This window comes from Periplaneta americana, chromosome 2 (assembly GCF_040183065.1).
Source record: "Periplaneta americana isolate PAMFEO1 chromosome 2, P.americana_PAMFEO1_priV1, whole genome shotgun sequence".
NCBI classification, from domain to species: domain Eukaryota; kingdom Metazoa; phylum Arthropoda; class Insecta; order Blattodea; family Blattidae; genus Periplaneta; species Periplaneta americana.
The window spans coordinates 170237565-170263621 of record NC_091118.1 but is presented as its reverse complement, the minus strand read 5'-3'; the positions used below and the strand labels follow the sequence as shown (position 1 = coordinate 170263621).

Here is a 26057-nt window from a genome sequence, read left to right as displayed (position 1 = left end):
TTTTCTCCTTTTTTGTGAGAAGAATTATTATTGACATGCTTATTGATTATGATGATTATGATGATGATGATGATGATGACCAGCATAACTGTGGTTTCATTCCCGAAACAGAGTGATGTGTTCAACGTGGCGGTGTATCCCTGATACAGAGCAGAATTTTTTCTCCTTTTTTGTGGGAAGAATTATTATTGACATGCTTCTGTTAACAAAAAGCGTTATCACGAGCCGAGAAAAGACTCGTAAAATGTGTTTAGTTTTTGTTCTAATTACCTGGGTCCGAGAAGTCATTAAAAATTTACCCCATGTTCGTTTGGACCTCTAAAAGACAGAATGTTCTCAATCTATTAGTTGATTTATTTGAAAGCGGAACACTTATAGTTTTCGGAGCGCTATAGATCTTCCATTCCACAACAAGACTGAAATATTCAAGAAGTACTCATACGAAACAGTGAGAGAGAATCGACGGTACTTATACCAGAGGATGCATGACGGCTGGATATACATAGTCCGCTAACATACAAATCTCGCAGTGTTCTCAAGAGGACCGATGTTCTTGTCAAACACAGACAGCAATGGCGAGCCCTCCACAGGTTGGGCGTGTCCGAGTGGAAGCTGGCGAAGATGACGACGGCGGTTAATTGCGGCGACATTGTCAAGCGAGATTGCCGTGAAGTGTGGGAAAACTGTAACCCCACCTACATCGTGTTACACGACCTAACCTGGTGTTCATGGCACAGAACAACCCATTGTGATTTTGGCATAAATAAAATAAGATATTATTATTATCATTATTATTATTTATTTTTTTGTAAAGTCATTAAAGGTGATATTGATTGTGAATCATTCATAAGTAATATCAGTCTTCGTATTATTGCTAAGGGTTTAAGATTTCATAATTTTTTTTTTATAATCAAAATTCTAAATCTCTCTCGCCGGTCTGCAGATGTATAAAATATGCTAACTTGCATGGATTGAACTTGGATCCATTTAATGTGTAGTAGGTATATACTTTTTGAGTTTTATGTTAGTTATTACTAGTTTATGCCTTTTGTCTAGATATGTATTATAATATTATTCTCGTCATCTTGTATATTTTTGTAATACTATTTATATGATCCCATTCTTTCATTTTCAATTATTATCATTTTATTTAATTGCCATTATTTTAATTATTCCATTGTACTTTTATTGTAATTAAAATAATTGCTATTGTTTTTTTTATATTCTGTTTGTGTTGAACTGTAATTGGCCACTGGCTGTTGTACAGCACATTAAATATAAGTAAATAAATAAATAAATTATTAGTATTATTAGTATTATTATTATTATTATTATTATTATTATTATTATTATTATTATTGTCATCATTTGCAAGACATTTAGAAATCAAATTATTATAAGCTCTGGACCTAGCAGCACAATAACAGACAGTGTTTGTAATTCAAAATGTAAGGTATCTCACTGCAATTTTACGGTTAAGTAGATATTAGTCAATTAAACTTGAAAAGTTCCCCATGATAGAATCTTACGTACATCCTGACGGAAGAGTTATTTAGCTTGAAATTGAGCCCAAAAAATCTTTAAGATGTTTATTCCAAGAAACCACGCTACCTTACAGTAAATAGCCCTAATGTTATGCTCAATTTATTTTGTATTTTTTTCATTTCATATATTCCTTTCTTATACACTAGCCGTACCCGTGCGCTCCGCTGCACCCGTTAGAAATAAATATAAAGTAATTACATAATTAAAATAGGACATTTGATCCAGGGAACATTCGTGTTTTTATAGAAGGATAAATCGTTTATTATGTTAATTAATTTAAATTGTATTTCCATAATTAAAATGCGATCATTTTGATCCAGAGACCACTCATTTGGTCATAAAAATTATTTTAGGAAATACAGGAAACGAATGTACAGAATAGCCTATCAAGTTTTCTGTGCATAAGAAGCTATTTTAATCTTACCTGTCCTCGATTCACTCAGAAGTTACTGTAATAACATTATAGCATTATGTCCATCTAGAGAAACTACACTTTCCAATGGTGAATTAATAATTAATTATACAAATCGGTTAATTCAGCTTCTGATATTACTTCAAACAAACACAGAAACATTATCTGTAGGCTATCTTTCATAGCTTTCGATTGTTGCTGTCCAAGACCCCTTATAGACGAAGTCATTTGTTTTTTAATTCATTACACGGCCTTAGATGGCAGTTATTTTAATTTTAAAACTCATTTATCTCATTAAATATCAGTCCTATCAAACTTTTTCAAGGAATAAAACTTATCGGAAATTATTTTTAAAGAAACTTTTGTTATGTAACATTTTTCACAAAAAATCAATAATAAGCGAGATAATTCGATTTATTTAATTCAGGCCCCCTTATAACCCCCCTTTTAAATAATGTATTTTGAATGCCATATAGCCTAAAATCTAAGTTACAACGAACTTAATTTACATTCCAATTTTGATCGAAATCTGTTCAGCCATTATCGCGTGAAAAGGTAACAAACATACAGACAGACAGACCGACAGACATACAAAGAAAAATTTCAAAAAAGCGATTTTCGGTTTCAGGGTGGTTAATTGTATATGTTAGGACCAATTATTTTTGGAAAATCGAAAATTACCAGAAAAATTTCGGCTACAGATTTATTATTAGTATAGATTAATTTAGTTTAGCATCCAACATCATTCATTTTACATTGGTTTGTAATACTATTTCACTGTATGACGAAATCCGTGTTAAGTATGATTTGAGATTCCCATTACGAACAATACTATACTTGGTTTTTGGGTATTTGCACCGTGTTCTAGGCGTAGAGACATCTAGGGTGCTATGCATAGACATTTCGCTATGCCCACGCTACAAGCGTGCTAACTAGCCCCGGCTATCGAGTGATTAGGCTACTTGTACAGGAGTCATGTCATGTCATGTCACATCGCTAACACTGGTTTATGAATATGAAAAACGTTAGTTCGCTTATCATCCACCTGAAGCCCGCGCTAAGAATGTCTATGAATATGGCCCCTAAAGTTTCGGAGTTAATGCCAGCATCATCACCTGCGCCATTAAAATCCGCCTGCTTTTCTACCTGGTACTACGTAAAAGAAAATAATTTTCATACATAACTTTCATTTTTTCTCCCCAGTCCACTCAGAGTTCAATGACCCATCTTCCCTACATTATTCAACTCAAACTGAGTGATTATTTCAAATTACTCTCCAGTCGACTTTTTATACCGGTATATGGAAGGCTTTCAAACAAATTAAATCCTGAAAATTTTAATATGTGAGTTATTCAAATTTATTCCGGACTTGCTCACATTCTGGGAGCCTTTCATCATGGAGAACTACTGAGGAACAGTCGTCACGACAAGATTCGATCCCTCCTACTAGGAGGCTCCTAGCATCGGCCCTAAGAGGAAAAAACTACCAAGTAGAAGAAGATTTGTCCACAAGTGGGTCTACTATGCGTATTGACATCATCGCTATCCTAACAAGATCAACAAGCGGATTCAGGAAGTACCTGCTGAGGTACATCAGAAAAATGTGATATATACGACCCCACTATACCATACTATAAGGAAAAATATCACCTAACTTCTATCGAAGTTACTGGATTACTGATTGGGGCTAGAGGAACAATCACAAAAATATTCGCGCAGTTTTGCAAGCAGTTTGGTCTAGGACAAACTCTTGTTACTGAAGTATCTATGTCTACAGTGAAGGAATCTATAAAAATTCTAAGAAACCATCTCTCCTATGGCGATCTGCCCACTTAAGTTGAGTCCTGCAACTATAGTTCGACAACTTCAAGTGAAACCCCGTAAAACACGCAAACTTCTGGAATCTCTCTCTTTCTTTCTTCTCTCTCCCTCGCTCCTCGTCATTCAGTCACCAGTCACCACCTAAATATCTGAGAGGGTGTGTGTGGGCATCGCGACGAATAGAAGATCCACTCTCCAGTATTACCACAATAACGGATTCTTCATTTTTGTCTCGACTGTCGGCTACGAAGGTTCCATTATGCTAGCATTGCAGGCAACTAGTCAACCTTTTAATGCTTTTGTTAGCAGGTTTGACAAACTGTGAGTGGACCTGCTAGTGCATAGTGCTCTCTCCCTTCCCCCCGTGCTTTCTCACTTGCTCCTCCCCAAGGCAGCCAGCGCTCACGTAGTAACTCGGTCAGGGTTTCAGTTCGATTTGTCAATCTATAATGCTTAATAGATGGCTGCGATCACCAGATAACAAATACATACTAGGAAGATTTGATGTTTCTTCTAGAATTAATGATGATTTGTTTAATCGTTTTCAATTATTTGTAATTGCGTTATTTCTTTTTCTTTTCCTTCTTCATCGTTTTCTCTTTTTTTTTCATTATAATTGTTTATCTACCATTTATTTAAAAAAATACAATTTTATGGTAAGCTTTGTCTTGTAAGCAGCCTCACTTGGAGAAAGCTGAATAAATAAAAGTTTATTCAAAATAATTCCTTAGATTCAAATAAAAGCTGCTTATATAATAATAGATAGACTTGGTCCATTATACAATGTTTATTTTTCCGTTAACCTTCTGTAGTATCTCTCAATAATTACTAGCAGAAAACAAACATGGAAGATATCAGTGTCTCTGATGTTGTTGCATTGCGAATTATCATCAAGCTTTTCAATGCAAAAGTAACCAGTAGTACCGAAACTTATTGTCTTCTTCGCTAGTGTTGAAAACCATTTTAAGGGGCGCACTATAGTTTCTAATTGTAACATGCTATATGCTGCACATCCTGCAATTTCAAGAGATCCAATGTGTTAAACAACTCATTAGTGCGAGCAAGTGTCCGAGAATCTGTGCAGAAAATATGACACCGAACAAATTATTCACCACACCGAAAGTTTTCAGAAGTAGGCCTACTGTATGCGCAAAATGTAAGCCCAAGAATATAACTGATGAAAACAAAGCAACATGATTTCAACTCTGTTCCCACCATCATCTTCAACGCTACAATTTACAGGGTCACAAGTTTCTACTATAATTTTGCCAACCAATGAGGTTATAGACTCGTGAAACGAAGATTGCTAGTAATGAATAGAAACGCTTCGATTCAGCAACATCAAAAAGCATTGAAGTGAAATTATCTGAGAAATTATTAATTACTATGGTTCTTTGGGACGTGGAAGAGCTGATATTAATTAATTTTCTGTCAGATCAATAAACAATGAATGCAGCATATTATAGTACTAATCTTTTGAAAGACAAATTGAAAAAAGCCACAAAGTTCAGAAGACATGGAAAAGTCTAAAGACATTACCCTCCTCCATGATAACTCCAGTTTTAACTGTGCAAAAATTACCAGGTTTCCTTACCAGAAAGTGCTACCACGTCCTCCATATAAACCAGATTTATCCCTTTGTGAGCGACTACTATTTGTTAGGATCACTGAAGAAAAGTTGAGGAGGCAAAAATTTGCAAAGACTGATTTGGTGAAGAAAAAGTACGGAAATGACTGCACAATAAACTAAAGAAAAAAAACATAGATAGAGATAGAGAGCTGGAGAGAGAGAGAGAGAGAGAGAGAGAGAGAGAGAGAGAGAGAGACGGTTTAGACGACCATGAAATCGTGATAATGAATAAAACAGGCTGAAATTTCATCTTAATCATTCTGAATTTAGACGACCGTGAAATCGTGATCCTGTAACCTCTCCAACTTGAAATATTTATTTAATGTAAATGGATGCTACCGTAGAAAAGTACTGTTTGATACACATTCGTTTCACAAACTTTGAACTCATGTCAAAAAGAGAACCTTTACGAACTTGTATCATAAATAACTATTATGAAACATTAATATTACAGTTTAAATCTCCATGATAGCACGGCTATCAGTCCACGAATTCTTCTAACAGTTGAACTTTTAAGTTCCTTACTTATAACCAGGCTTCGAGACTTCGGACCCAATAGAGCAGTTCAGTGGGAAATCCGCATAACGGCGTACTGAGTATAGTGGTAAAGCGTACAGTGGGTGGGGGGTACTGTAGAATGAATGCCAACAAATACGCGAAGGAAAACGCTCTGGAGTTGAAGGTTCTGACGAATACAAACTGTGCCTTAAAACTATTACACGGTTACAAAAGTCAGAGCAAGAGATGCCGGAAGCCCTCAAATTAATTTAGAAAATGATGCAGAGAATTAATGAGACATCAAGTACACCGGTTACTGAACATGTAAAACAGAAGTGGATATCAATTTTATGTAAAAAATAATGGATATGGAACATTGTGTAACATAAACAGCAAATTAGTGATCATAGAGTCACCCGAGAATAAAGTACTGTCTTTTAGAGACTGCAATGATGTTAGGTTTTTTTCGTTTTGCTCCTATTACGTCATGCGGCGTATAGCGCAACTTTCTACAGTACAAACTTTGGCAGATAACCGAAAAAGATTTACGTTTAAGACACTGAGAATGTATCTTGTAGTAGGTACATTGCAATTCGGTACTGTAACTGCACTTCCTAAAGACGATCAATACGATAAATGAAGAAATTAAAATTGCTATATGCTTATATCCACATTAACACTGTGTATAATTAAACACAAATGCTTATAAAAGACAGGAGAATAAATGCTTTTCACATTCTTTTGACATTGTCATTGTGTAATGTATATTTACTTTCAGAATGTATATATGTGTGTTTCCCCATACTACCGTACTATACTCTAAATAGCAACGTTGTATCCTCAACACATCTCTATCTACCTGCAGCGAGTCAACAACCTATAGTGCATGCACAGTAAACTTATTGTGTCGGGTCCAAAGTCTCGAAGCCTGCTTATAACAGAATACAGTAGAATCTCGATTATCTGTCCCTCGATTAACCGTTCCCTGGATTATCCATTATCAAAAAAGATCGCATTTTTAAAGTGGAATACAATAATGGTTTGCTATGTTCTTTTCAGTCTTTTCTACTTTCTGAACAGTGCCTAGAACGATCAGCGCAACTCTGCTGAATTCGTAGGTAACTTTCGTTAGCTTCTGTGTCACGTTTAAATAAATATTATCACTCCCTTTGGATTATCATAAAAAGTTCACTTCGCAACCCTTTTCTCGAATATTTATTAGTAAATAGCAAACTTAGAATGGATATAAAAAGGAAACTACTTATGGGACAGTGCAGGAAAAAGAAACCGATTTTTGAAAGCATCTTAAATTGCGCCAGACAGATTTTTAAGTCCATTAAAATTGATAATATGGATTATCCGTTTTCATGGATTAAACATTCAAGGATAATAATCGAGGCTTTACTGTACGAGAAGTTTAACAAAGTTTATTCATAATTAAAACCATTTATATAAACAATGCATTATGCTTTTAAATAACATTTAGACATTTCACAGAAAATTTCTAAATACATCAAAACAATGGGAATAATTAACAAAATTATGAAACCTTCCCTAGTACAAAGGCATACTAGAATTCGCCTATACAAGACCTTGGCGAGACCTGTACTTTGTTACGGCAGTGAGGGATGGACATTGAGGAAGAAAGACGAAAGCGGAATAACGGCTAATGAAATGAAATTTATGATATATACAGCGGGATATACGAAATGGGAACATAAACGCAATGGAGATGTAATGGAAGAATTACAACTAGAATCTGGTATTGTCAAACTTTCAGAATGGCCCCGAGGTTCACTCAGCCTCCTATAAAATTGAGTACCGGGTCTTTCCCGTGGGTAAAAGGCGGTCAGAGCGTGGTGCCGACCACACCACCTCATTCTAGTGCCGAGGTCATGGAAAGCATGGGGCTCTACCTCCATGCCCCCCAAGTGCCTTCATGGCATGTTACGGGGACACCTTTACCTTTTTTTATCTGGTAATTAATCACGTAAAACATTATCGGAACAACTGGATAAATCATCTGCATCGCATGCGTAGAGATAGAATCCCAAAAGTCATGGTCCACTATCGTCCAAACAAGAAGAGATCTCTCGGTCGTCGAAAGAAGCGCTGGATTGAAAATTCAATTGTGAGATCGTAACAGGCCACATGGCCTAATACTTGAGGGGAAGAAGAAGAAGAAGAAGAAGAAGAAGAAGAAGAAGAAGAAGGAGGAGGAGGAGGAGGAGAAGAAGAAGAAGAAGAAGAAGAAATAATCGAACGTTTCATTAACTGTTTCAGCTTAATTTAGTAAAACTTTCAAATAGGAAGTAAAGTCCAATCTTTTATTGTCTTAAATAATATTTTAAGTTCGCGCAATTTTGTAAAGCACAGAGCATGTGACCTGTCATCTAGTGGACGATTTTATAACTATATTGGACAAATTGTTCGTACGGTGGCGCGGTCGGTTGCTCTCAAATCTGAAATTCTTCGCATATGGCAAGAAAGCAATCTCGTGAATTCACTAGCGAAGATAAAAAGAGGAAACACGATGCAAAACTTACTTTAATATAAAAATATTCACCACGAGAGAATTGAACCAATTTTTAAAATGTCGCATGGTGGTGTAACGTTCTATGCTTTCCTCCCCCTTACCGATCTTGCCGGGTTGTTCAGAATTAGTTTCAAACATCACAATGTTAACAAAATCAATAAAGGAGAGAAAATGTGCTTAACTCTCAACAGATAGCGTAAGTCATAACACGTTACAGGATTACATGGTCGTAGATGTACAAACAGTATTCATTTGTGTTGTACAGATGGCAATACCAGAGCTTGTTGTTCTTACAGAGGTCGATATAGGTCGATCTTGAGTCTCGTATCAATGACGTCAACGCATTAACAGGTTGTGCGCACGAGCAGACGATTCATACAATCTGCGCGTACGTTCTCAGTATAATCGGAATACATTATTGTAGACCTGACTTCATAGCTGAAATCCAGAATTCACTCACGGAGTATTCCAGCTTGCTTATTGTTGCAATGTGAAAGTTATCAACGAATACAATTTAAATTTTCTCCGTAGTGTAGTGCTGTTATAGACAGACAAATTTTTATTTTAATTTGTTTTATCAACTTCTCTTAATACAACAATAATTTATTATAAATTTAAATTATCCATCCAACGACTAATATATTGACAATTTAATATCCCATTTTCGAATATGTTAAAATAAAATTAATTTGTTAATAGATTTGGAGTCAAACTACACAACACATTTCTTATTTAAAATATTAAATTTCCTCTACTTATATAGACATAAATAAAATATGGGGAAACACGTAGAATCATATAAATTTAATAAAATCATATTAAGGTGCATCAATAAATTGACATGTGACAAATAAAGTTAGTAATTTGTTGCCTAGGCAACAACAACGAATTAATAAAATTTGATATCAGGAAAACCTATAGAAAACGCAGTTCATTTCTACAAATTTTTCAGTACAAATTCATCTTTGAAAAATTGACGATCAGTTTTCTTCCTAAATTATTTTAACCTGAAATTGCAACACATTGTAAATTTATGAGAAACATAGCGTCTTTCCACTCTTTAAATGATTTATGTTTGCGATTTTAGCTACTGAACAACAAAGTCAACATCTTTCATATTCAATAATCCGGATTTTTGAGGCATTTTCTCTTTTAGAAAATGCCTCTAAAATGCAAATTGAAGAGTTCCTTGCACAAAAATATGCAAGCTTTTAATTAATTATATGTATAATAAACATCCATACTTTTTTTTAATTCTGATACAGGGACAAGTGTGTGAGAAAACTTAGATACGGCGAAATCAAATGTGTCAACGTACAGAAATGGTGCCATCACATGTCAATAACCGTACGACGAAAACATTCCCTTATCGGGTAGTGTGTCATAATAGGAAACACAATAATCTGTGATTGTCAGACACATCCCCGGATTACAATAGTTGAGTGAAGGGTCATGTTCCAATATGGCGGTGAGCGTACAAACAGCTGATCGATTCTCTGGCGGTACTGATGTGGGTAGGATGCACTATATGGAGTACAGAGGGGTTACAGGGGCGGAGAGATATACTACATATTCCCCTAAGGCTGGTGGTGGTGCTTGAATTTCGTAGGGTCGAATAGAAAACTGTAACATAGATAGTTCTGGGTGATAAAAATAATACCGTTAAGTTATATTAATTATTTGGCACTGCAATCAGTTCTTGTGTGCAAAGACTAAACCGTGAAGAAGAAAAAAATTGTTTAGTGGTGAAGTTGCATTCAGTCACACAAGAGAGGGTCTGACAGAAGATAGAAGGTAAGTTTACAAGATTTCTCACTTTGTTCCTTCGTCACGATTAGGTGTCATGCTGTATTTCAAGAATTTACACTTAGCTGTCAACCTTGACAGTTTGAAAAACGTTGTGTTACTGTCATACATTAAAAATAATTTTGTATGAAGGCGAGTCAATTTTAGACCACGAGAAGAGGGGTGATATTGTGACCTCAGACCACAAGCTTTGTGTTTTGCCATCTGTACTGGAACATCGATCTCAGAGTATAACATGCAACCCTTTTCGTTGTTATTTAAATGTAGAAAGTAACATTTAATGGAAACGTTATACATATGAAAGCATTACGTTAATATTAAGGGTAGTTACTGTAAAGATTCCTTATTCACAATCTGGATGTTTTAGAATATATTTAGATCTATATTCTTCACTATTGAATTCTTTACGAAATGTTAAATAAATCATATAATTAGATGAAGATTTGATTCAATGTCGAAATGACATTGTTTACGCTATTTCGGACAAAATCATTTTAATTAAAGGAAGTAAAACTGTCATTTATCGTATATATAAACTGAAATATTAATAATATTTATATTGCGCATGTTATGAAATACAGTATTTATTTTGTTTCACTTTAAAAGATTCTTAAAAAGGGTTAAATAAGCCAATTTTGCACATATTTAAAGAATTTGGTTTTACAAAAACAATATTATAACCTTCTCTATAGCTTTTTCATTATTAACCACTATTACGCACATTAAATCTCTTTAAACGCAGTACATGAAAATGCAGTCGTGTCAATATGACAGTGGAACATTTAAATGATGATGATCATCTGCAGTGAGTTACTTAGAACTTAAAATTCGAATTCAAATGCCAACATTCTTGCGGTGTTTACTTTCCGTAAAGGATTTCTAAGACATATTTCGTTTAATCATATTAATATTACTAATTATAATTCCAGGCTTAGCATTAGATATGAGAAAATCAAGAAACTTAAAACGTCAAGATTCCTACCAGACTAAACTCATTAATTGAGACGTTTAGAAGCAAAGGGGTGTAAGTGACAATTCTAAAGCAATTATTTAACTGCATCCAGGGTAAACTAAAGCATTTAAAATTTCAGTGGCAAAGGAATATATCTTTTAACTACATCACACATTAACATTTAAAATTAAAACTTCACGGAATTTACGAATGCTTAGTAACTATTAATTACATTTTATGGAAAATGACGTAGCGCACTTACACCCTTTGCTTCTGACTGCCTCAATTAATTTCCTAATTAAATTATTTTTAATTACTGAAACATCACGTTTTTAGGAAGAATAAATAAATATAATATGGTTTACTTAAGCATATTCACTTTCAATATATAAAGTCACAATGATCTCTTACATTCTCAATGTGTAGAATTTGTTGATCAGTAAATAATATTATGCATTACTAATACTAATAATATATATTAAATTACGTGAAGTGATTGATTTAATTATCTTATAATAATTACTATATTCATTTTCTTCATAATGTACTTCAAGAAAACATTAATAATAAATAAATGTCAATTTGTTTAACAATATTAGTGCACTCTTATCTGCATGTTGCGAATAATGAAATACTGTGTTAACGATAAAGAAATATTAGGAATTCACTGGATGATTATTATTTTGAATTATTCAAACAATAAATACGGGAAGTAAAGACTAATAAAATACTTTCGACTAATTTCTATAAGTTGTCTTTATAACGTTTCAATATCGGTTTCCATGTTAATCTATAATAACGAAGAAAAATAGTTTAATTTAATATATTATATATAATGTAATACATACATATATATATTTATTTATTAATGTCCATATACATCTGAAGTATTAGTATAAAAGAAACAGGTTAAGTCATTTATTTCAACAATGTAATGTACATCTGGAGTATTAGTAATGAACTAATAAAAACAAATTACATTGCATTTATTGAACAGTGTCAATGTACACACAAAATACTGCCAGTCTAATTAAAAAAAAACAAGTTTCATTGCATTCATTAAACAACGTCCGTGTACATATTAGTAATAGGAAACAAATTTTATTATATTATGGCAACAATGTCATTGTATGTCCGAAGTATATATAATGACTATTTCGTTTATATGACGTCATTCCATTTTCGACCAATGAAGTGTTATGAAATTTTGAATTCCAACTAATCACAGTCACACATCGCGATAATTTCTGCAGCTCGATTTTTCACTATTAATTTATCGCATGGTTCTTCTTTTGTTTAGATAGTGTCGCCAACTGTTTCCCCGTAAATCGATGAGCATGAATCAATTGTACTAAATAAAGTGCGAAATACTACTTCCACATCTACGTCTTCATCTTCTAATTCCATGTGCATCGTATCTAAAAAAAATGACACTCTTTCATAACAATTGTTTATTTAATTAATGTAGCTATTAATCAGGTTATTTGTAATTATATTATAAAATGTTTAAATTAAATTATTATTTCAGCAGATAATGAAAATTTATTTGTTATAATAACAGGAGAAAAGCGCAGTACATATATATATATATATTTAACATTCTTAAACCTGTATTTCGCTTTACTCAATTGGCGTTACTGAATAACATCCAATTTCTTTATTGCAGTAATCGATATTCATCTGTTTCAACTTGACAATCTCTGAATAGGTTAAGTATTCGCTTCGCTCGTGGATTTATCGGGGAATCTCAGACCTCTTGTGACGTTACTGTAGATAACAAATTTAATTACATTTTTCAACATTATCAGTGTATATCTGAAGTATTAATAACGAATTGCATTGCGTTTTCAACAATGTCCGTATATATCAGAATTATTAGGGACGAAAAACAAATTTTATTACATTTATTGAACAATGCCAGTGTACATCGGAAGTAACAGTCTAATGAAAAATTCCATTACTTTTTCAGCAACTTCAATATACTGCATATCTCACAATCAGGTATTGATGAAAAATAAATTTCAATACATTTTATCAACAATGTTATTGTACATCTGAAATACTAGCAATAGAAAATACATTTCATTTCATTTTAATAACGTCATGTCGTTTAAAAAACATATGCACACGGTCAATAATACTGATCAGTAATAATGAATCAATAACGCTGACAGCAGTCACCAATACTTTAGCGACCCTACACGATCAGTAATACTGATCAGTAATAATGAGTCAATAATGCTGACAGCAGTCACCAATACTTTAGCGACCCTACACGATCAGTAATACTGATCAGTAATAATGAGTCAATAATACTGACACCAGGCACCAATACTTCAGCGACCCTACACGATCAGTAATACTGATCAGTAATAATGAGTCAATAATGCTGACAGCAGTCACCAATACTTTAGCGACGCTACACGGTCAGTAATACTGAGTCAATAATACTGAAAGCAGGCACCAATACTTTAGCGACCCTACATTGTCAGTAATACTGATCAGTAATAATGAGTCAATAATACTGACAGCAGGCACCAATAATTTAGCGACCCTACACTGTCAGTAATACTGATCAGTAATAATGAGTCAATAATACTGACAGCAGGCACCAATACTTTAACGACCCTACACGGTCAGTAATACTGATCAGTAAGAATGGGTCAATAATACTGACAGCAGCACCAACACATTAGCGACCCTACACGGTCAGTAATATTGATCAGTAATAATGAGTCAATAATACTGAGAGCAGGCACCAATACTTTAGCGACCCTACACGATCAGTAATACTGATCAGTAATATTGAGTCAATAATACTGACAGCAGGCACCAACACTTTAGCGACCCTACACTATCAGTAATACTGATCAGTAATAATGAGTCAATAGTGACAGCAGGCACCAATAATTTAGCGACCCTACACTGTCAGTAATACTGATCAGTAATAATGAGTCAATAATACTGAGAGCAGGCACCAATACTTTAGCGACCCTACACGGTCAGTAATACTGATCAGTAATATTGAGTCAATAATACTGACAGCAGGCACCAATACTTTAGCGACCCTACATTGTCAGTAATACTAATCAGTAATAATGAGTCAATAATACTGACAGCAGGCACCAATAATTTAGCAACCCTACACTGTCAGTAATACTGATCAGTAATAATGAGTCAATAGTACTGACAGCAGCACCAACACTTTAGCGACCCTACGCGGTCAGTAATATTGATCAGTAATAATGAGTCAATAATACTGACAGTAGGCACCAATACTTTAGCGACCTTACACGGTCAGTAATACTGATCAGTAATAATGAGTCAATAATACTGACAGCAGGCACCAATACTTTAGCGACCCTACATTGTCAGTAATACTGATCAGTAATAATGAGTCAATAATACTGACAGCAGGCACCAATAATTTAGCGACCCTACACTGTCAGTAATAATGAGTCAATAATACTGACAACAGGCACCAATACTTTAGCGACCCTACACTGTCAGTAATACTGATCAGTAATAATGAGTCAATAGTACTGACAGCAGGCACCAATAATTTAGCGACCCTACACTGTCAGTAATAATGATTAGTAATAATGAGTCAATAATACTGACAGCAGGCACCAATACTTTAGCGACCCTACACTGTCAGTAATAATGAGTCAATAATACTGACAGCAGCACCAACACTTTAGCGACCCTACGCGGTCAGTAATACTGATCAGTAATAATGAGTCAATAATACTGACAGCAGGCACCAATACTTTAGCGACCCTACACGGTCAGTAACACTGATCAGTAATAATGAGCCAATAATACTGACAGCAGGCACCAACACTTTAGCGACCCTACACGGTCAGTAATACTGATCAGTAATAATGAGTCAATAATACTGACAGTAGGCACCAATACTTTAGCGACCCCACACGGTCAGTAACACTGATCAGTAATAATGAGTCAATAATACTGACAGCTGGCACCAATACTTTAGCGACCCTACACGGTCAGTAACACTGATCAGTAATAATGAGTCAATAATACTGACAGCAGGCACCAACACTTTAGCGACCCTACACGGTCAGTAATACTGATCAGTAATAATGAGTCAATAATACTGACAGCAGGCACCAATACTTTAGCGACCCCACACGGTCAGTAACACTGATCAGTAATAATGAGTCAATAATACTGACAGCTGGCACCAATACTTTAGCGACCCTACACGGTCAGTAACACTGATCAGTAATAATGAGTCAATAATACTGACAGCAGGTTCCAATACTTTAGCGACCCTACACGGTCAATATTACTGTCAGTATTTATGCCTAGTATTAATGCGCTGCTTGTTCAGTACAGACGTACAAGTGCAATACATCCTAATAAAATGAAAACATGTTTGGATGTAACATTAGCACTAACCACAAAAAAAAAAAAAACAGAGTTAAACCGAAATGATAGGTTAACAGTGGTTCCCAACATTTTTTGATTGACAACACACTTTACTGAACGTCCACGATATCGCGACACACTTATTTAACAAATATATTTTTGTAGTTATACAATAGGCCTACTTTCTGTAACAACACATTAAAATGGCCATACAACCTTCTGCCCGAAAACATTCACATAATAAGTTATAGTTGGTGTGTTGTTCCTGCAGCAACATGTTTACCTTTAGATAAAATTTACAATATGAAACCCTCTCACCTCGACACAGTCCCTTCAATGTCTCACTCTCTCCACGAAATCTTTTTTGGCTGCTCCCTGCACAAGTGTCGTAATAAGCGGCATCTCGTGCTTACTGCATTGTTTATACAAGAAACCGCACCCACGAATTTCACGTAACTGGACTGAAATATTCCCCACGCTATTGTTGAAGACACCAACAACGATTTTGTGTTAATGCATATAATATGAAAAGGATTAACCGATCAAAATTCAATCGCACCTATTATTCTCGTAGATATACTGACAATAGAATAGCTTAATAGGTTAAGGGCACCCTGACGTGAGTTTTCTATATTTTCAACTTAAATAATTTTTATATTTGTTCCCTGGAAATATCAAAGACATCTGCATGAAATGTCTCTTAAGATTTAGCATAGTAGAGTGAATGAATACTGAAAAGTACATTCAAATTAAATAATTTAATCATAATAAACATCATAATTCTGGATAAAAATTTAAAACAAATTAAAACAACGTTGCATTAAAGTACCAATATCTCTGGATATATTAATTACATAGGATAATTTCTTATTTCCTTATATTGAGGATGAGAAAATTATAGTAGGCCTATGTCTAAAAATTACCACTACTGTAATCATTTTTGCATAAAAAGTTAATTAATGAAATTTTAAAAAAGTAAATTAATAAATGTAATTAACGAAATATTATAATTATAAATTGATAAATTTAATTAATAAAATTATCTCTGGAAAGCAATTTTTTCAGCTACATTATATGAAAATGACAAAAAATGAAGCTGCTCTCATTCTCAAGTATCATGAAAAATTTTATAGCTGTAACTTCATGGGACTTTAAGATATTGGTACTTGAATGTAAAGTTATTTTAATTTTTGTATAAATTTTTATCCAGAATTAAGATGTTTATTGTGAGGAAACTATTTAACCAATTTCAATTTACTTTTCATTATTTATTCACTCTACTATGAAAAATTCTATGCAGATATGTGTGATATTTCCAGAGAAAAAATTAATAAAAGTTATATATGTAGGCCTATGTGTTGAAAATGTAGGAAACTTACGTTTCGGTGCCCTTAAGGACCTGTATAAAGTCCGCGGTTATAAAATATACAGTAGACAGAATTATAGCTATTAGCGATAAGATATTTTGTGAACACGAGTACGAGAATTTGCCATGAGATTATCTGAATTTCGTCTTACAGTTGGGAAAACTTTATAAAAAAGAATACTTAGTAATCAGCCAAGCAGGATTCAAACTCACACCTGAGCACAGTCTTCCTGCTTTAGCAGGATACTTGTATTCAAAATATTTAAAAGAAAATTTGAACTAGCCGCTGGATAAAGTTCCTCTTTTTGTAATTCGTTGCACGTGGCTTACACACGATACTGTGTTAGGATCTTCTTCGATAAATGATTGTTAGATAAATGAGTTGGTCGTAAGCCTGCACACTCCCCGGACTTGATTCTACATCATGTTTTATTTATGATTATGCATTGTTTACTCAACTCCAATTCACAACGTTAAGAAGTGCGGTAAGATACACATTTAAGGGTATTTGATGGATTTAAGTGCTTGTAGTGATTCGCAATTTTGGGCCCATTTTGAAGGTAAGTCCATGATTCCGGGACACAAAAATAACTGTAATTTGAGTTTTAACCAATATTCAGGCATACATTTGTGCAATCTTTGAAAACAATATCTCAAAATTTTGAATCCATCCCTAAGGCTGGTTGAGTGGAAGAGAAGGCCTTATGGCCTTAACTCTGCCAGCGAAAATAAAACATTATTATTATTATTATTATTATTATTATTATTATTATTATTAAAGTGGATCCCAGACGTAATTAAGCAGTTTGTGAGCCTATAATGAATTATGTCTTCCAGATAGATGATCAAATTTTTTCTACACTCAAGCTATGGAAAACACTGTAGTCGGCGTCTACACCTAAATAATCTATAATTAGGGACCGGATTTTTATGTAATATCAAGATGTGAAATATGTACAGTTACCCTGAAAAAGAAACGATTCTTGGTCGTCGGAAGTTAAAGTTCTACAGCGCGGTTCACTCCATATCGACGTAGGGATACATAACATGACAGATAGTACAAGAATTGTTACAAGGACCACAACAAGGACAAGGACCAGAATAAGGATCACGAAGAAGACTGACATTTAAGGCCAGGATTTCACAACATAGCTCGAGTCCCAAAATATCATTGCTTCACTGTACCGAATGGCAAATGCCTGCTAAGGGATCTACATTCTGGACTGCTGCTATCACTGTCTTGTCTCGGTAGCTCATATAGTAGCGTGCCGGTTCCAATGTATAACCGAAACGTCTCGTGTTCGATCCCAGGTAAAACTTCTTTTTTATTGAGGTGTAATTAATTTGTTCAGAGTTCCTCGACTGTCTAATTTGTCGAAAAATATGGAATAATTTACGCCCAATTTCTGGGTCTTACAAGTGGGCTGAACCTCGTCAAAAAAAATAAATCTTACTTGGAAGTTAAAAGTATTCTTCCTCAAACAAAAATCATAAGAAACAAAAAGAGACCTGTTAACTTAAAATCTTGTCCACATGCCATCAGCTTCTATTACAGCTCTAAGTCGATCCGGCATGGATGTCACGAGATTGTGGAATAAGTTCTGATCCCCGACAAGATCTTCCCAGGTGTCAACAACTTGATCCCACAATTCGTCTCGATTTCGAGGGCGTCGGTGGGCATAGGTGGCTATCCTTCTCTTTTTCAATTCCGCCCATAAATTTTCGATGACATTCAAATCATGTGATTTCGTAGGCCAATTAATAATTTCGATCTCGGGTCTCCTTTGAAACCATCTTTGAATGCCTGCAGCATAGTGCACGGGATGGCTATCCTGCTGGAACAGCAATGTTCCTTCGGGAAAACGTTCTCGGGCGGAGGGAAGGAATATATTTTCCAGAATGTGCTCGTAAGTTTCCGCATTAAACCGGCCATCGATGCGTTCTATAACGCCAGGTCCATCGTAAGACATCCACCCCCAACACGATATGCTAAAGCGCCCCGATCTTTCACGTCGGTGCACATAGCGCTGATCACACATTTCTCCAATCGAAATCCACTCGATTGGTAGCGAAGGCAAGACGGTCGACAGCTTGTGCTTCCCCCAATATTTCCATTTGCGCAGCCCTCCGGCTCCTAATACCGCGGTTCCTCAACCTGCTGATCACAGTCTGTGAAGAGCCGGGAAAGTTAGATGCTGCTCTTATTTCGTTAGCAGTCAGAAAGGGGTCCTGTCGAACTGTCTCGAATAAAAGAGCATCCTCTTCCAATGAAGAAATCCGCGGACGCCCAGGAATAGGGCGATTTTCGTCCTCCCCTAAATTTTGGTAACGATGAACCCATCTCGCGGCTGTACTTCCAGGAACACCGACCAAACGGCCAGCAGATCTAGCCCCATATCCAGCCTCAACTAGAGCTATAACTCGCTGTCTCATGTCACGTCGGTTCGCCATTACGATGAGAAATGAGAGATGACGATAATATTTTAGTGTAGACAATGACTATTTAACATGATATAGAATTATTGAAATAAGAGGCATCTTGCATAGTAAGAGTTAATAAATCAACCCTAAATTAAATATCTAAATAACAGGATATAACAGGAAGTCCAATTGTTGCGAAACTAATCAAATTAAATCTAATTACATTAAGTAAACAAACCCCAAGTTATGACAACACATTGCTACAGCTAAATTGTATGTTATTAACATAAGCATTGAATAGGTCCGTGGTTGTGCGTTGGACGACAAAACCAAACATCGAAAGTTCGAATCTTGCCGAGGAATGTAACTTCTTGCTTTTTATAATGTAAATCAGACTTATAACTACAATCATTCATATTTCTTACATTATTTATTAATATTTATAGCCAACATTGAATTTGTAAAGAAAAGACTTTAGAAATCTCATATGGAATTTGTGATCTGTAGTGACATAAACATAGATTATCTCTCGGAACTTTTCCGTAAAAGTAAATTAAATTCACTCCTTGAAACTGGAAACCTTTTTCGTAGGGTCATTTTCCCATAGCATACAAGCTGAAGTAACACAGCCATTGATAAACGTTTTGTACACAGAATTAGACTGAATTCCTATTCGACAGAACCTATAATCAATGGCTTGTCTGACCAAGATAAACAAATCCTTTGTGTTTCCAATGTCACTGAACAATTTCAAAATATTAATTTAAAAACTAAGAAAGGATCGTAATTGCTGTATCTAGTGATTATTTACATTTATGTCTACAAAATGAATCTTGGAAAAACATATATGATACTGGTACTACTGATATTAAGAGTAAATATATTGAATTTTTCACTTAATTTCATAATCACTTCAGTGGATGTTCTCCACTCAATGTTGTGAAAAAATTCAAAAGTTAAAACATGTAGATAACGCAGGGACTTCAAAATCTCATGTATTAAAAAGAAGAATCTATATGTAATGAGTTGCAATGTAATGATCTTCATGTTCTTAAATACTGCAAGAAGTACAGTGTAATTTATCAAAAATTATGAAAGAGGGAAATAGAATATATTTGAGTAGAAAAGTACAAAATTCAGATAATGCAATTAAACCTATTCGTAATATTATTAAATTTAAACTTGTAGATATCCTAAGAAAGAAAATATTTTTTCATTAAAACCAATGATTATAAAGTAGAGGATCCCAAATCTATTGCAAATTCTTTTAACGTATTATAGTATATAGTACAGAAATATTATTGACAACTTAAACATTCAAGATTTTGCAAAAGATACTGCAATTGGTTACTTAACAGATGTATTTAATAATTATTATTAATATATGTAATTAGTCAATAACTGCAACAGTGCTTATGCATTCAATCATAACATGAATAAAATTGAATGCAAACACGTAGATAAAATAGTTAAAATTAACTGCAGGGGTGAGAATGAAATAATCCAAAGCCATACTTTTAACAAAAATTGTTTTTTGCGAGTGCATTTCTTACACATATGGGAAAGCTATTAATAAATTATTGTAATAATTACTCAACAAATGACATAGCCTAAGGACTCTAAACCTTTGTAAAAGTTTGTCTATTATTATATATTTTTTTAATTTCATTTTAATTGTTAGTTTTTAATATATATGCATTTACGTTGTATATATGTGTGCGTATAAATGCATTCATTAGATTAACGTTTATAATATTATAACTTGTAATTTTGTATTGTTTGCGATCATTAACACTTAATCTCAGGACTTTGTAAAACTATATTTCAACGTGACTTAGCTATTTCAACGTTATTTAGACAAAAAAAATTGTTGTGTAGACTAAGAATCGAACTCGCACTCTTCTACACAACACGCAAAAGTCTTACCGTCTGAGCTATGAAAACGACATGAAAGCTTTCCTTTCTGTGCGGAGTGTCGATCTAGTCATGAAGGTCCATTGTCGATTTAACTACACGATTTATGTATATATTTATCTTTTATTTACGTAATATTATCATATTTTTTGCAGTTTTTTAATTGAATTTCGGAACGATGCTAGTAACAAACCAAATAGCCTGAATTTAAGTAACTCAATATTCGTTATCTTGTGTATCGGTGCTCTGGTCTCCAATCATGCGCAGTGTCTTACATCTGAGACTTAGGAATATTCAATCGTCTCATCCTTTTCCAGGGAAACTGTACATATTTATGTAAGAAAAATAAGCTGAATATGTACCAAAATATGTAAAATCATGAAAATATTTAATATCAATATCTGCGCTGGTTTGTATTGTTAAGCGTAGATATTTGTAGTTTGGTACAATTTTTAATTTTCTTTTCTTCATGACGATTTCTACTGTTTCTGGTGCTCTTCCGCCGTTTCTGAATATCATCATTTCTGTCTTGTTCACATTATAACAAATTTGTTTTTATTGCACCATTGTACCATGATTTTTATTGTTTCTTGTAACTTTTTATGGTCTTTAGACCCTACTACTATGTCGTCCGCTTATGCGTATGAGATTATTCCCTCCTTGATTTTTACAATACAGAGTAGTTGTATGAGAAAGGTTGCCTTTTGTTCATTCATATTTACAGTGGGCGGTAAGGGGTGAGTGCCTCTTTTACTTCCTAGAACTTAGATGTTATGTTTCGTCCTGAAATGTATCCTTTCTCGGGTAGGTAAAAAGTTTTATTTCAAATTGTAAACTTCCCCAGCAGCAGTTTTCTTTTTCCTTTTAAAGAAGTAAAAATTAATAAAACCCCTAAATACAGAGCGTTCGCCTACGGGTGGGGCCAGGAAAGCGGCATGTATTGATACTCCGCTTTGTGCGCGCAGTTGTTGAGACACGCTCGACAATCAAGGACATCAAGGTCGACAAGTTATCAGTTGTGAGCCAGATGTTGCAGTATTTAACACGTACAGTGCAGTTTCTTGACACAGTTGCTTAAATATTCAGCGTGTGTGTAAAATTTGTTAACAATGCAAAAACGCAAAATTCACGCTTGAACAGAGAGTTTTTATGTATGATGCATATCTGAAAACAGAGTCATGTAGAGAGGTGCGTAGGCAATTTGTAGTGAAATATTCGGGTGCTCCAATTCAGGGTAGAGAAACTGTTAGACGTCTTGTTAACAAATTAAGGACAACAGGGTCGATAAATGCTACAATTCCTAAGCGAAAACAAAGAGTATTGACGGAAGAAACAATTGATGAAATCAGTGCATCATTTATACGCTCTCCTAATAAATCTCTAAAGATGTGTTTCACAGGAAGTTAGTGTTTCAAAAACATCAGTCTTTACTGCTGCTAAACTTTTAAAATTAAAACTCTACAGAGTATAGTATAGAAAGCGGAAGCTTACGGATAGACGATTCCCGCAAGCGACACCGCAGGCAGGCCGCTTTCCTGGCCCCACCCGTAGGCGAACACTCTGTATGTAGATTTATGTAATACCAAGCCATAATATGTAATGTGAGATAAATATGTAAAAATTTGTAGTATCAAATTTTAATATATTAATGGTAATTACAAGATTCGCAAAGATTTGTTATTTATATACGGTTAGGTTGAAAGGAATATAATATGTAATTACATAAAAATCCGGTCCCTATCTATAATGTACGATATGGACAAACAAAATAATAAACTTGACACAATTTCGTAAAGCGATCGCACTAGAGTAGTTGTATAAGTATGTCCTATCTCCCGTGATGTTAACGTTATTTGCCGTTGTTGGGCATTCTTCAAGATTCCGTCCCCGATAAGAGGATTCGTGACTGGGAATGTAGGTGGTCTTGCACACTAAGGAGCAGTAAAAAGATTCTGAGTCCATTGAATTTCCTTGGCAGTCTGTTGAGGGAGTTGGCGCATCTCTGTCCAGGCTTTAATCGCGCTCTGCCTCACGCTCCACTGCCATTGATTCATCTGCACAGAAATCGGGGTCGATACTAAACAATTGAAGCACTATCTCGGGAATATCGAGACTTCAGTTCCTGTACTGACTTGTTTTCTGATAAGGGCTCACTTGAATACACTCACTGCTTTCTACACTGAAAACACAGCCTACAGATTTCACAATCACCATCATCATCATCATCATCATCATCATCATCATCGTCGTCGTCGTCGTCACTGTCACTATCATAAAAATTATTATCATCGTCAGTATTATCGCTATCGTGTCATTGTCATCCGCATTGTCATCATCATTATTAATGTGATTACAGTCATCGTCGCTATCTGCATCATTATCATCATCGTGGCCATTGTCAGCAGCATTTAATATCGACATCGTCATTATCAATATCGTTTAGTCATCTTAGTCATTATATGTATCATGGCCACTGTCAGCAGTACTGATGCACATCGTCATTATCAATATCATTATAATCATCGTCGTCATCATCTTATCATTATCTCCGTCGTTGTCATTGTCAGCAGCGTTAATGTCATTGTCATCGCCATCATCAATATCAAGATTGTCATCGACATTATCCGTATCATTAACTCTATCGTGGTCATTGCCAACAGCATATTAATATCATTATACAGTAGTCATCATCGTTATTATCTATATTATAATCTCCGTCTTGGTTATTGTCAGCAGGATTAATGTCATCGTCATCTACATTATCCGTATCATTATCTTTATCGTGCTCATTGTCAACAGCATTAATATCATCGTCATTATTAAAATTATAGTCATCGTCGTCATTATCTGTATCATTATCTCCATCGTCGTCATTATCTGTATCATTATCTCCATCGTGGTCATTGTCAACAGCATTAATACCATCGTCATTATTAATACTACAGTCATCGTCGTCATTATCTGTATCATTATCTCCATGGTGGTCATTGTTAACCAGCATTAATATCATCGTCATTATTAAAATTATAGTCATCGTCGTCATTATCTGTATCATTATCTTCATCGTGGTCATTGTCAGAAGCATTCATATCATCGTCATTATTAATATTATAGTCATCGTCGTCATTATCTGTATCATTATCTCCATCGTTGTCATTGTCAACAGCATTAATATCATCGTCATTATTAATATTATAGTCATCGTCGTCATTATCTGTATCATTATCTCCATCGTCGTCATTATCTGTATCATTATCTCCATCGTGGTCATTGTCAACAGCATTAATACCATCGTCATTATTAATACTACAGTCATCGTCGTCATTATCTGTATCATTATCTCCATGGTGGTCATTGTTAACCAGCATTAATATCATCGTCATTATTAAAATTATAGTCATCGTCGTCATTATCTGTATCATTATCTTCATCGTGGTCATTGTCAGAAGCATTCATATCATCGTCATTATTAATATTATAGTCATCGTCGTCATTATCTGTATCATTATCTCCATCGTTGTCATTGTCAACAGCATTAATATCATCGTCATTATTAATATTATAGTCATCGTAGTCATTATCTGTATCATCTCTATCGTGGTCATTGTCAAAAGCATTAATGTCATTGTCGTCGCCATTATCAATGTCATTACAATCATCGTCGTCATTACGTGTATCATTTTCTCCGTTATGGCCATTGTCAGCAGCATAAATGCCATTCTGTAGTCATCGTCATCTTTATCTATATCATTATTTTAGTCGTGGTATTTGTCAGTAGCATTAATTCAATCGCTATCGGTATTGTCAGTACAGTTGAAAACACTGAAATTATATCAAGCTTTATTCAATTTTAATGCATAGCAGTCACAAAATTTAAATGAGCATGGACCGACATCAGTGCTAGGTTAGTGACACCATCATACTTAGGCAGGTCTAATCATAATAGGAAGTTTAAATGCAGAAAGCAAAGAACGGACGTCGCAAAATTTTCCTTTGTTAACCGCACAATAGTAGACTGGAACAGCTTACCTGCGGCAATCTTTCAGGGTGGTCCTCTCAAAATCAATACATTTAAGGAAAGGTTAAGAAGTTTGGACTAAAAATGTAATTGTAGTTGCAGTGTAATTGTCTAAGTTGTGTCACGTAAATAAGTTGATATGTAACTAATTAAGTAGTTGTGTAATAATTAAGTTGATATGTAATTAATTAAGATAACTTGTAATTACTTAAGGTGATTTGTAATTACTTAAGGTGACTTGTAATTACTTAAGGTGACTTGTAATTACTTAAGGTGACTTGTAATTACTCTAAGGTGACTTGTAATTACTTAAGTTGATAATAGGTTTAATAGAAGTACTTATAAGTTGGGTTTACTATGACATAGCTTTTATTTATAGTCCTAGGTTTATTGCATTTATTTAGTTATAGTTAAAATTAAATTTTCGTTTATATTATTTTATTTTTTATTGCTGTTTTTATTATGTAATTATTGTATATTATAATCACTGCACCGGGTGTATACCCAATTGCAGCGTTAATACATACATTACATACATACATACATACATACATGCATACATACATACATACATACATACATACATACATACATACATACATACATACATAACAGACATACGTACACACATACAATTATTACATTCGTAAAAGTTATGAAACGAAAGTAGTGAGTTTCATAACATGTACTCATGTAATACACTAGAACATTATACACTTGTTTCATAGTATTACTATTTTAAT

General features: G+C 34.4%; 1 protein-coding gene across 1 annotated transcript in view; it reads left to right on the top strand.

Annotated features, from left to right (window-relative positions):
- The first annotated feature begins 9970 nt into the window (after positions 1–9970).
- Rab3 (RAS oncogene family member Rab3) overlaps positions 9971–26057 on the top strand; it is a 436095-nt gene continuing 420008 nt past the window's right edge. Inside the window, exon 1 of the mRNA XM_069818901.1 lies at positions 9971–10236. The gene's annotated coding sequence lies outside the window, so the exon portion shown is untranslated. The remainder of the gene's footprint in view (positions 10237–26057) is intronic.